We start from the raw sequence: 12,647 nt of genomic DNA, 5'->3' as shown, positions 1-12,647 counted from the left end.
TATCCTATTATGTAGGTTGCCTGTTCACTCCGATGATAGTTTCTTTTGCTGTGCAGAAGCTCTTTGGTTTAATTAGATCTCATTTGTCTATTTTGGCTTTTGTTACCATTGCTTTTAGTGTTTTAGTCATGAAGTCTTCTCCCATGCTATGTCCTGAATGGTATTGCCTAAGTTTTCTTCCAGGGTTTTTATGATTTTAGGTTTTACATTTAAGTCTTTAATCCATCTTGAGTTAATTTTTGTATAAGTAATGCCCTTCTTTGTCTCTTTTGATCTTTGTTGGCTTAAAGTATATTTTATCAGAGACTAGAATTGCAATCCCTGCTTTTTTTTTTCTTTTTGCTTTCCTTTTGCTTGGTAAATATTCTTCCATCCCTTTATTTTGAGCCTACGTATGTCTTTGCACATGAGATATGTTTCCTGAATACAGCACACCAATGGGTCTTGACTCTTTATTCAATTTGCCAGTCTGTGTCTTTTAATTGGGGGCATTTAGTCCGTTTACATTTAAGGTTAATATTGTTATGTGTGATTTTGATCCTGTAATTATGATGCTAGCGGGTTATTTTGCCCATTAGTTAATGCAGTTTCTTCATAATGTGGATGGCCTTTACAATTTGGTAGTTTTTGCGGTGGCTGGTACCAGTTGTTCCTTTCCATGTTTAGTGCTTCGTTCAGGAGCTCTTGTGAGGCAGGCCTTGTGGTGACAAAATCTTTCAGCATTTGCTTGTCTGTAAAGGATTTTATTTCTCCTTTGCTTATGAAGCTTAGTTTCGCTGGGTATGAAATTCTGGGTTGAAAATTATTTTCTTTTAGAATGTTGAATATTGGCCCCCACTCTCTTCGGGCTTGTTGGGTTTCTGCAGAGAGATCCACTGTTAGTCTGATTGGCTTCCCTTTCCGGGTAACCCAACCTTTCTCTCTGGCTGCCCTTAGAAATTTTTCCTTCATTTCAACCTTGGTGAATCTGATGATTATGTCTTGAGGTGGCTCTTCTCGAGGAGTATCTTTGTGGTGTTCTCTGTATTTCCTGAATTTGAATGTTGGTCTGTCTTGCTAGGTTGGGGAAGCTCTCCTGGATAATATCCTGAAGAGTGTTTTCCAACATGGTTCTATTCTCCCCATCACTTTCAGGTACATCAATCAAATGTAGATTTGGTCTTTTCACATAGTCCCATATTTCTTGGAGCCTTTGTTTATTCCTTTTCATTCTTTATCCTCTATTCTTGTCTTCTTGCTTTATTTCATTAAGTTGATCTTCAATCTCTGATATCCTTTCTTTTGCTTGATCGATTTGGCTATTGATACTTGTATATGCTTCACAAAGTTCTTATGCTGTGTTTTTCAGTCCGATCAGGTCATTTATGTTCTTCTCTAAACTGGTTATTCTACTTAGCAATTCATGTAACCTTTTTTCAAGGTTCTTAGCTTCTTTGCACTGGGTTAGAACATGCTGCTTTAGCTCGGAGGATTTTGTTATTATACACCTTATATAATAGCCTGATATAACTATAAGATTTTTTTGTAAGCACCATCGTAACCACAAAGCAAAAACCTAAAGTAGATATACAAAAGATAAAAAGGAATCAAAGCATACCACTAGAGAAAATCACTTAATCACAAATAAAGGTACGAAGAGTGGAATAAAGGAACGAAGGGTCTACAAAACAACCAGAAAGCAATTAACGAAATGGTGATAGCAGATCTTACCTATAAGTAATTATCTTGAATGGAAATGGATTAAATTTTCCAATAAAAAGACGTACAGTGGCCAAATAGATTAAAAAATAAGATCCAACTATATGATGCCTATGACACACTCACTTCACCTGTAAGGACTCAGACTGAAAGTAAAGGGATGGAAAAAATATTCTATGCAAATGGAAACCAGAAGATAGAGGGGTAGTTATACAGATTGAGTATCACTAATCCAAACATCTGAAATCTGAAATACTCCAAAATTAAAAATGTTTAAGTGCCAACATGATGTTCAAAGGAAATGTTCTTCGGAGCATTTTGGATTTTTGTGTTTAGGGATGCAAAAACAGTAAATATATAATTTGTATTAGTCCATTCTCACACTGCTATAAAGAATACTACAAAGAGACTGAGTAATTATAAAGGAAAGATGTTTAATTAACTCAGAGTTCCACAGGCTTAACAGGAAGCATGGCTAAGGAGGCCTCAGGAAACTTATAATCATGGTGGAAGATGAAGGAGAAGCAGGCACCTTCTTCACAAGGTGGCAGGACGGAGTGTGAGCGTGTGAAGGAGGAACTGTCAAACACTTATAAAACCATCAGATCTTGTGGGAACTCACTCACTCTCACAAGAACAGCATAGGGAAAACTGCCCCCATGATCCAATCCCCTCCCACTGGGCTCCTCCCTTGACACATGGGGATCATGAGGGTTACAATTCACGATGAGATTTGGGTGGGACACAGCCAAACCATATCATAATGCAAATATTGCAAAAACAATTCAAAATTCAAAACAATTCTGGTTTCAGGCATTTTGGATAAGGGAAACTCAACTCAACATGAGGTAAAGCAGACTTTAAGTCAAAAACTGTAAAAAGAGATGAAGAAGAATATAATAATAAGGAGATCAGTTCATTACAAATATATAACAATTATAAATATATATTAATATATATACCCAAAATTGTAGTACCTACATATAGTAACTAAAACAAACATTAATAGATCTCACAGGAGAGCTACACTGTAATATAATCATAGTAGCACACTTGAATAGCTCCACTTTCACTAATGGACAGATCATCCAGACAGAGAATCAATATGGAAACACGAGACTTAAACTACACTTTAGCCAAGTAGACCTAACAGAAATATACAGAACATTCCATCCAACAGCAGTAGAATACACATTATTCTCAAGTGCACAGGGAATATTCTCCAGAATAGATCATATGTTAGGTCACAAAACTAGTCAAAAAATGTAAGAAGATTGAAATCATATCAGGTTTTTTTTTAGATCATAATCGTATGAAACTAGAAATCAATAATGGGGGAATATTGGAAAATCCACAAATAGATAGAAATTAATCAATATGTTCCTGAACAATCAATGAGTCGAAGAAGATATTAAAAGAGGAAATTTTAAAAACTCAAGACATGAGTTCATGTCCTTTGCAGGGACATGAATGAAGCTGGAAACCATCATTCTCAGCAAACTATCATAAGGACAGAAATCCAAACACCGCATGTTCTCACTCATAGGTGGGAATTGAACGATGAGAACACTTGGCCACAGGGCGGGGAACATCACACACCAGGGCTTGTCAGGGGGTGGGAAGCTGGGGAAGGGATAGCATTAGGAGAAATATCTAATGTAAATGACGAGTTGATGGGTGCAGCAAACCAACACGACACATGTATACCTATGTAACAAACCTGCACGTAGTGCACATGTACCCCAGAACTTAAAGTATAATAATAAAAAAAGAAATATTTGTTTTTGATTTATATGCCAATCAGACAAAATGTGAAAAGCCCTACTGAAATTAAATATCACCATGAAAGAGAAATTCTGGATAATTTTTTCAAGTTTTAACAATGTAGCTTTAATTGGAGAAAGCTATCATTTGGAATGAGTTAATCTATCCTGTACTAAAATAAGTCACTTGCTTTAAAATGTAATAAATATGATTTTGAATTGAAAACAAAAACAACTCAAGACAAAGGAAAATGGACACACTAACATACCAATAACTTATAGTATGCAGCAAAAGTGGTTTTAAGAGGGAAGCTTTTACCAATAAACACTTCCATTAAAAAAGAAGAAAGATCTCAAATAAGCAACCTAAGATTACACCTCAACAAACTAGACAAAGAATTAACTAACCCAAAAGTTAGTAGAAGGAAAGAAATAATAAAGACCACATCAGAAATAGTAAAGACTAGAAAACTGATACCAAAAAGAAATAAAACTACTAGTTGGTTTTCAATAAAATAACAAAATTGACCAACTTTTAGCTAGATTAAGAAAAACAGAGAATACTCACATAAAACCAGAAAGAGGAGACATTACAATAGATACTACAGAAGTACAAACGATCATAAGAGACTACTATGAATAATTATATGCCAACAAATTGGATAACTTAGAAGAAATGGATGAATTCCTAGAGCAAAAAACCTACAAAGACTGACTCAGAAAGAAATAGAAAATCTGAACAGACCAATAATGTGTACATGATTGCATCAGTAATAACAAGTCTCCCATCAATGAAAAGGCCAGGACCTAATGGCTTCACTACTGAAGCATACCAAACATTACAAAGACTAATATCAACCCTCCTCAAACTCTTCTTAAAAACTAAAAAGAAGGAATGCTTTCACATTCATTTTATGAGGATAGCATTACACTGATACTAAACACAGAAAATAATACTCTAATAAAAGAACATTACAGGCAATATCGCTGATAAACATATGTGCAAAAATCCACAACAAAATACTAGAAAACTGAATCCAGTAGCACTTTAAAAAGATCATTCACCATGATCAAGTGCGATTTGTTTCACGAATGCAAGAATAGTTCAACTTACACAAATAAATAAATGAAAGGATGGATGATAAAAATGTGTATCTATCTTTATATATATGTTTTATACACACACACACACACACACACACACACACACAGAGGAATATTATTCAGCCTTAATGAAGAAGAAAATCCTGCCTTTGCATCAACCTGGAGGACATTATATAAGTGAAATAAGCCAGACACAGAAAGGCAAATACTGTGTGATCTCGCTTACATATGGAATCTAACAAAGTCAAATTCCTAGAAATAGAGAGTAGCTTAGTGATTGCCAGAGCCGTGGAAGGGGGAAATGGAGAGATGTTGATCAAAGGATACAACTGTATAGCTTTGCAAGATAAATAGGTTCTGGAGATCTAATGTGCAGAATGGTGACTAGAGTTAATAATACTGTATTGCATACTTGAAATTTGCTAAGAGAGTTGATCTTAAGTGTTCTCACCATATACACAAAAGTATTATGTGAGGTGGTGAATATTTTAATTAGCTTATGATAATAATTTCACAGTGTACATATATATTAAGGCATTACATTGTACATCTTAAATATATATAATTTTTATTTGTGAAGTGTACCTCAATAAAACTGGAAAAAATAATTGAAAAGTAATGAAAAAAATTAAAAGCTATTATGTGTCAAACGACATTATTAAGAAAGTGAAAAGCAACCTACTGATGAAGCAAACCTATTGACAAAGGCCTGGTGTCCAGAATATATTAAGATCTCTAGGCTGGGAGCAGTGGCTCACACCTGTAATCCCAGCACTTGGGGAGGCCAAGGTGGGAAGATCACTTGAGCCTGGGAGTTCGACACTGCAGTGAGCTATGATTGGGCCACTGCCCTCCAGGCTGCGTGACAGAGTGAGACTGCCATCTCTTAACCCACTTCTTATTTAGAAAAAGAAAATATGTAGCTTGCTGCCCGCATAGTATTCTTGGGGCAAATGGGAAATGGGTTAAAAAAAAAAAAAAGAACTCTTACAACTCAACAATAAAAAGAAAAACAAGAACGTGAATAGACATTTTTCCAAAAAAGATATACAAATAGGCAATAAGTACATGAAATGATGGTCAACATCATTAGTCATTAAGAAAATGCCAATAAAATCACAATGAAATAAGAATTCATATCCATTAAAATGTCTATAATTTAAAAAATGGAAAATAACAAGCATTTGTGAGGATGTGGAGAAATTAGAATCGTGTATATTGCTGGTGGGAATGTACAGGGAAAATGGTTTGGCCACTGTGGAAAAGAATTTGACAGTTCCTTAAAATGCTAAACATAGAATTACCATGTGATCTAACAATTTTACTCTTAGGTGTATATATACAAGAATTGAAAACAAGTGCCCAAACAGATACCTTGCATGACAATGTTCATAGCAGCACTGTTACAACAGCCACAACCCAAATGTCAATCAATAGATGAGGGGATAAACAAATTGTGGTTTATACAGCCACAAAAAGGAATGAAGTACTGGTATCTGCTACACGGCTGAAACTTGAAAGCAAGGGCTGGGATGGGGTCATGGAGAGTACCAGCTTATTGGGTACTGCATTGTGCTTTGGGGTCATGAAAATGTTTTGGAACTGGATAGAGGTGGTGGTTGCCAATGTGAACATACTAAATACAACGCATTGTTCACTATAAGACTGTTACTTTTCTTATGAGAATTTCACCTCAATTAAAAAATACCTTCCATGTATCCTTTCTAAGGATGATACTAAAATATTGGCTTTGGCAAAATGAGGAAGTAACTTTTTTTAAAAAGGAAGATGTGGGATCCATGAAACGGGATCAAATATCAGAGAGGAAAGAGGGTCTTCTGGATGACAGTCCATGGAGATCCCACAACTGCACAGCAGGCTGGCTGTGCACCCAGGCCACACCAGAGCAGGGCCGGTGGTTCCCGAGGAGCTCTCTGGAAGAAAAACGCTAGATGGCCTGATTGGTTTGGGGGCATATTGAAAAGGTATATAACTGAGAATTTGGAGTGGAATTAGGAAACAGACATAAAAGCTTACAGAAAAGAAAATAATGAATTCTAGGGAGAAATATAAAAGGATACTACAGGCCTCAGTTACATAAACACTGAATATTTACTTAACCAAAATTACAATATAATTACATAATTATTTTAGGTACATATGGCAAAAGGATGTGTGGGTGTATGTAGTATGTACGGTGTGTGAAGTGTATGTGTGTGGTATGTGGACGGTATGTGTATGCTGTGTGTGTGATCTGTGTGAGGTGTCTGTGTGGTGTGTGTGGTGTTTATGGTGTGTATGTGTGTTGCATATGTGTGTGGTGTGTGTGCATGGTGTGTGAGGAGTGCATGTATGTGGTGTGTCGTGTGTATGGTGTGTCTGTGAGAGTGTGTGTGTTGTGAGTCTGTGGTGTGTTGTGTATGTGGTATGTGTGCACATAGTATATATATGGGTTGTTTGTGTATGTGGTGCGTGTGCTGCATATGGTGTGTGTGGTGTGTGTACCGTATGTGTGGTATGTGTATAGAAAATGTGTGTGTGTACTGGTGTGTGGTGTGTATGGCGTGTCTGTGAGAGGGTGTGTTGTGAGGTGTGTGGTGTATGTGTGCATAGTGTATATATGGGGTATGTATGTGTATACGGTGTGTATGGGGTGTGTGGTGTATGTAAAGTCTGTGTTCTGTGGTGTGTGTGGTGTTTATGGTGTGAGTGTATGTGTGTTGTGTGTAGTGTGTTGTGTGGTATGAGTGTGTGCATGGTATGTGTGGTGTGTGGTGTGTGGATACATGGTATGTGGTGTGTATGGTGTATCTGTGGGTGTGTGGTGTGTGGTTTATGTGGGGTGTGTGTGCATAGTATATTTATGGGGGAGTGTGTGTTTATGTGGCGCATATGCTGTGTGTGGGGTGTGGTATGATGTTGATGGTACATTAAAGAGTTAAATCCTAATATTCCCATGTGGGAAGTCCACAGGTGTATTAGTCCATTCTCGCATTGCTATAAAGAAATAGAAACTGGGTAATTTATAAAGAAAAGAGGTTTAATTTGCTCACAGTTCTGCAAGGCTACACAGGAAGCATAGCGGCTTCTACTTCTGGGAGGCCTCAGGAAGCTTGCAGTCATGATGGAAGACAAAGGGGGAGTAAGACTTCTCATATGGCAGGAGCAGGAGCAAGGGTGGGGGAGGTACCACACACACTTAAACAACAAGATCTCCTGAGAACTCACTATCAGGAGAACAGCACCAGGAGATGGTGCTAAACCATTCATGAGTTACTGCCCTATGAGCCAATCACCTCCCATCAGACCCCACCTCCACACTAAGGATTACAGTTTGACTTGAAATTTGGGCATGAACACAGATCGAAACCATATCAATAGGTAATGACTAAAACTGAAAAAAGAAGTACCACAGTCAGAAAGTTATTTAGAGAGCTGAAGGTAAATGCCAATAGGATCAGTTTAAAGAATTGGAGGTGGCCGGATGCGGTGGCTCAGGCCTGTAATCCCAGCACTTTGGGAGGCGGAGGTGGGTGGATCGCCCTGAGGTCAGGAGTTTGAGACCAGCCTGGCCAGCATGGTGAAACCCAGTCTCTACTAAAAATACAAAAATTAGCCAGGCCTGGTGGTGGACGCCGTAGTCCCAGCTACTCAAGAGGCTGAGGCAGGAGAATCGCTTGAACCAGGGAGGCGAAGGTTGCAGTGAACCGAGATCGTGCCACTGCACTCCAGCCTGGGCGACAGAGCAAAATTCCATCTCAAAAATAAATAAAATAAAGAATTGGAAGTGTTTGCCTCTGGAGAGAAGGAAATGCAGTAATTCTGTAAAAACAGAACTTTTTACTTTTTTTTTTTTTTTTTTGAGACAGAGTCTCCTTCTGTCGCCCAGGCTGGAGTGCAGTGGTGCAGTCTTGGCTCACCGCAACCTCTGCCTCTTGGGTTCAAGCAATTCCCGTGCCTCAGCCTCCCAAGTAGCTAGGATTACAGATATAGGCTACTATATCCAGCTAATTTTTTTTTATTTGTATTAGAGATGAAGTTTCACCATGTTGGCCAATCTGGTCTCAAGCTCCTGGACTCATGATCCTCCTGCCTCGGCCTTCCAAATTGCTATGATTACAGGTGTGAGCCACCATCCCTGGACAGAACTTTTTGACTCTTTAAACTATGTGCATATATAAAGCTGATTTTAAAAAAACCAAGTAAAATAATTTTAAAATGTTCCAAAACAGATTGGATGGGTACACACTTCATCATGAGTGGTTGAGGGAGACTGGGTTAGAGATGAGGAAATTCCAGGGACTGGGGAAAAGTTAAAATGACAAACTGTTCACAGTTGTTAACTGCAGGTTGTGGGAAAGTTGGTAAGTTGCTACAGTGTTTGTTCCCTCTGTAGGTTTGCATATATTTAACATTTCTTAAATTAGCATAATAATGAACTGTGTAATCAGCTGTAGAGTTGAGGGTGTGGAGCTGGCACAGGACAGCTGAGCTACTGGTTTAAAATAAATGACATTTAAAAAAATGGCTATTTGTAGAATTAACAGATATAAGACACCCTGATCAAGGGATGATAAGAAAGGACTCCAGGGCTCTGTCTCATCTCTCTTGGCAACACCTGGAGGACATGGGCCTCTGCAAGGTCTCATGCTTTCAGGAGGTGTTGATGAAGGATATGGACAGATCTGAAGCTCTGGGCACTGCACGGTCTGAGAAGAGAAGCTCCGGGAACGCGGGAGCTGAGTGCAGACGTAAGAGGGCTGTCATCCAGCAGAGGGGTAGGTTACAACTGGCCTAGCGAGTGACCCTTATCATGGCTACATTCGTTGATCACTTTCTTTGTATGAGGCACCGCTGTGATTGCATTAAATTTCCACTTCCCTAAATCCAACGTTGTGCACTTGTGAATTTCTACTCTTACAAGAAACACAACGGCAACAACCTCAAACCAGTAATCTAGTCAAAAAAGCAATTCCCAAGGCATGACATTCAGATTCATCAGCACTCACAGAGACTACAGTGATTGCTGATAACGCCAACTTAATACCTGGTCAACAGCATGGATTCTGACCTCCACTTTTCTTGTGTGTTTACAGAACCACAAAAAGGTGCAGTGTTTTCATTTTTGTTGCATGTTTCACAGGTCTATATAACCCACTTTTAAAGTAAAAAAGGGTCTTAGTGATGAACAATAAAAGTATAAATTCAATACACCATATACCTTTGTGATATGACTATATATACACTTTTACATACCCTTGCATATGGATCATATGGATCAAATTAGTAGATGAAATAGAATTTTTAAAAAATGAAATATTTTCTGGTTATCAAGCATATCAGCTACCTTTAAAATATTAATTTTACTGTACTTATATTAATTATTGAAGCTTACACTTCAGAATAGTGGAGGATAAAAGTAAAATATAGCAAAAAGATTTCTCCTTTATTACTTCTTTAAATCAGAGAAAAGACATTTAAAGAGAAAATAGGAGTATCTTCCCCACTCCACATAACTTATGAAGTAAGCAGCTAATTGATCATATCACAAAGAGGCACCAGATAAAATCTGTGTGGCTCAAAATATTAGGAGCACTGCTTCTGTGAAATCAGTTGAAGTAAACGCCCATATTGGTCATGCATTGATACACATACTTATTTTCCGAAGTGAATTCTCCACAATTCTGAAAATCAGGGAAAAGATCATCTCATGTTAGTTCTACACAAAACCAAGCAGCGCATGTGACTGTCCATGTTTCAAGGCATACACATCCCGTTTCACCGGGATCAAAGTTCCCAATGGGAAGCAACTTCTTGCCTTTTAAACCAGATTCAGTAAACAAAAATTATTTTGCATAGCTGACACAGGAGCACATCGATTGCATGAAAAAGGTCACTCTGTGGAAGGAAGCTTACAACGTCAAATTGAGAGGTGACAAAGTGCTAGCAGCCCTCGCTCACTCTGGGCGCCTCCTCGGCCTTGGTGTCCACTCTGGCCACGCTCTAAGAGCCCTTCAGCCCACCACTGCGCTGTGGCGGCCCCTCTCTGGGCTGGCCGAGGCGGAAGCCGGCTCCCTCTGCTTGCGGGGAGGTGTGGAGCGAGAGGCGCGGGCGGGAGCCGGGGCTGCGAGCGGCGCTCGCGGGCCAGCGCGAGTTCCGGGTGTGCGCGGACTCAGCGGGCCCCGCACTCAAAGCAGCCAGCAGGCGCCGCAGGCTCCTGGCAGTGAGGGGCTTAGCACCCGGGCCAGCAGCTGCAGAGGGTGCGCCGGGTCCCCCCAGCACCGCCGGCCCGCCCGCACCGCGCTCGAATTCTCGCTGGGCCTCAGCCGCCTCCCCGCGGGGCTAGGGCTCGGAACCTGAAGCCCGCCATGCCCGAGTCCCCCCTCCCCGCGCATGCCCTCCCGGTGCCCCGCCTCGTGCCGCTGTCGCATGTCCATTGCCGGCATTGCCGGCGCGCCTCGCGCGTTCCGGAAGCATCAGTGTCCTCCCGGAGGCCTAGGGCCCGCTGCGGCTCCCACCCTGGCGACCCTGGATTGCTCTCCTCACTCTCAGCCTCACGCCCCGCTTTTTCCACCCCAAATTTTGCGGCCTCAGAAGGACACGAACTATCTGCTGGCTGAAGTCGCTTGGGACAAAACCCGCCACAGGCTTTTGGGAGCCGGGCACTCCCTCCCACGGGAGGCGAGGGCAAAAATGTGGGGTCTGCTGCCCCCTGCCGGCCTGGCTGATGTTTGCTTCTGTTTCCACGCTGCCCAGCAATGTTCCAGGTGGAGCTTGTGGAAGGTAAGGCTGAGAATAAATGCTGTTTGCAAATTCCAGAAAAGAAAAAAAGAAAAAAGTTGCTCTTCTCTTTAGCAATAGGTTTTCCCCACCCAGCCAGAACTTCTGTAGGTTGTATTTAACTCTTAAGTGCGTCAGAGCTATTTCCTGCCGTCGCTGGCATTACCCTAGGCAGGGAAGTTTCAGGACAATGTCTGAAAACTCCAGGCTCTTGAATGAAGCAACCTTTCACATTAAGTATGTAGCGTAATCTACCAGGTCTCCTATGATTTACCATTCATGCAAAAGGAGCAAGTTTCTGCAAAACAGGGCTTTCAAAGAGCCTTTTTCACGAGAAGAAAATGGTGGAAGAGCTGATTTGTAGCGTATTTGTTGTCTTTACATCTAAAACTAATCGCATTAAAGGTAGTTATGGGTATGAATAATAAATAATGAAAAGGATCAAAATAGGAATGTTTCATTCACTTTAACCTGGCCCATACAGTGCACTTCAGGCCCTAGACTCTGGTTTGAACTCTGCCATTTCTACCATTCCTTGGCTTTGTTTGCTTCATTGCTTGGACTTTCAGACTGATTAGAGTTCTGTGAATACAGTAGGTGCTCAATAAATCCTTATTCTGGGGAGTGCCATTGATGCCTGTGGCAGTGACTGCAGATTGGAGGGCTCCTGCAGCAACGAGGCGTGGGGCTGGAGGGCCTGGCTCTGGCATCCAACCCTGCTCCATCTGCCACACTAGCTGTGTGACTTTGGGGGAAGTTATGAACCTCTGCTGAACTCTCTGTGGGTAAAATAAGAGTGGTAGTAATAGCGCCTCCCTCATAGGGTTGGAGTGAGGAGTAAGTGAACTAACCTGTGTAAAGGATCTCGTGGTGCTTCATATGTGTGTAAACTATTCATCGGACAGGGGGCTAGTATTAGAATATACAAGGATCTCGAACATCTCAACAGCAAAAAACCAACCCAATTAAAAAAAAAGGGCAAATGATCTGAACAGACATTTCTTGAAAGAAGACATACAAATGGCCAACAAATGTATGAAAATGTGCTCAACATCACTAATGAGGAAAATGCAAATCTAAACCACAACGAGCTACTGTCTCACCCCAGTTAGTAGGGCTATTATCAAAAAGACAAAAAATAAAAAATGCTGGTGAGGATGCAGGAAAAAAAGGGAATTTTAAAAACAGTTGGTGGGAATTTAAACTAGTGCAATTGGTCTGAAGAACAGTATGGAGGTTCCTCAAAAAAATACAGATAGAAGTACCATATAATCCAGCAATCTCACTGCTAAGCATTTATCC

At 40.4% G+C, this 12,647-nt stretch overlaps 1 protein-coding gene and 1 long non-coding RNA gene across 2 annotated transcripts in view; one reads left to right on the top strand and one right to left on the bottom strand.

Moving 5' to 3' along the window:
* The window catches only part of LPA (lipoprotein(a)), a 213,677-nt gene that overhangs the window by 124,721 nt on the left and 76,309 nt on the right, over window positions 1–12,647 (top strand).
* LOC134730536 (uncharacterized) overlaps window positions 1–12,647 on the bottom strand; it is a 26,579-nt gene extending 13,932 nt beyond the window's left edge. Inside the window, exon 1 of the long non-coding RNA XR_010112324.1 lies at window positions 10,482–12,647. This is a non-coding gene — a long non-coding RNA (uncharacterized LOC134730536). The remainder of the gene's footprint in view (window positions 1–10,481) is intronic.

This window comes from Pan paniscus, chromosome 5, assembly GCF_029289425.2.
Source record: "Pan paniscus chromosome 5, NHGRI_mPanPan1-v2.0_pri, whole genome shotgun sequence".
NCBI lineage: Eukaryota > Metazoa > Chordata > Mammalia > Primates > Hominidae > Pan > Pan paniscus.
Note: the sequence above shows the minus strand (reverse complement) of the source record. Positions and strands in the feature narration are given on the sequence as shown.